Below are 1,477 nucleotides of genomic sequence, written 5' to 3'. Positions count from 1 at the left end.
TCATTTACAGCCTAGGACTCTACAGTCTACACTTATCTACAGGCCAGGATTCTGCAGTTTACACTCATTTACAGCCTAGGACTCTACAGTCTACACTTATCTACAGGCCAGGACTCTGCAGTTTACACTCATCTACAGGCCATTTGGTTCATTAGCAACAGATCAGTAAGATGACTGGGTATAAATAAAAACTATTTAAAGATATTAAATTTGTCAGAGGTTAAGATGGGCAGAGGTTCATTAAAGTATTGGATTTGTTTACTTTGTTCCAATGTGAATAAAATCTGGGCTTCTGACGTCTGAAAATCACAGCATTATGTTTTATTTATGATTTACATAACTTTTACTAAATTTATGTTGTTTTTCTTAACTCTCATAAAAGAAAACTATCAAAAGTTTGGAAAAAGTTTAGCCTGGCCCTTGCCTTCCTACGCAGCTCCGCTCAATTCTAGTTTCCCTTCACTGCTCCTTGTATGAAGCAAAGTGAAGGACAGGGTCTGGTTTGAACCAGGCTAGAAAAAGTTTGGAGCTGAGGTCTTTGTGTGTGGAGTTAGTGTGTTAGGCTGCCTTCAGGCCTCACTTGCAAAAGACATCAGAATGAGATTTGACACAGTGACCTGAAACATGAGAACTGGTTTCTGATTGGATAAAGTGTATTCATACCTGACACATTTGGTCCTCTTTAAACAGACCAGAGTTCTTTCCCCCCTCCAACACCATCCCAATTAGAAGAAGAACGCCTGAGCTGCTTTTGAAATTCTAAATATTATTGCAGTTGTATTAACACCATCTTTCTTTACTGCTCAGTCCCTCCCCTGTCATTTCTGTCCAATGGAAGCAATGACTGTCACCTGCATGGCTTTCTTTATAAATTATAGTACGCTTGCAAAACGCACGATGTGAATGCAAACTGCACCGAATGAAAAAAAAAAGGTCCACTTTTGGTTTGAACCAAACAAATGGACCAAAGGACTTTCCTGGTGTGAATACACTGGAATGGCTTTCCAAAGCCTTGACTTCAACCTTACAGAACATAACTGGACTTTGCTTCATAGTTTGGTCAGAAACCAACAAATACGGTGAATTTAATGAACTCCACCAAGTCTGCTGAGAAGGGAGGACAAATATCCAACAGGGATTTTATCAGGATCAGAGAGAAAACCCTCAATAAATGTAACCTGGTGCGCCCAGTTCTCATTGATGAAATCATAACAGTCATAAGGCCCCAGAGTAATGGTTCAAATTAATGATTCATCAACTCGTTTTCTTTAACCACTTCTCTGTGTCGAACCGTGGGACAGCCTGTCTCCAGCAGGGAGACACCCTGGACGGGTCACAGGTCCACAATATAAAACCTCCCCAAATAATGTGAATTTCATCATGTTCATAATGAGTGGATTTAAACCTCTTAAGGCAACTGAAGCTCTCTGTCACCAGCAAAAGAAATAATAATAATAATAATAATAATAATAATAAT

Source organism: Austrofundulus limnaeus, unplaced genomic scaffold (assembly GCF_001266775.1).
Source record: "Austrofundulus limnaeus strain Quisiro unplaced genomic scaffold, Austrofundulus_limnaeus-1.0 Scaffold435, whole genome shotgun sequence".
Lineage (NCBI taxonomy): Eukaryota > Metazoa > Chordata > Actinopteri > Cyprinodontiformes > Rivulidae > Austrofundulus > Austrofundulus limnaeus.
This window is presented reverse-complemented; position numbering follows the sequence as displayed.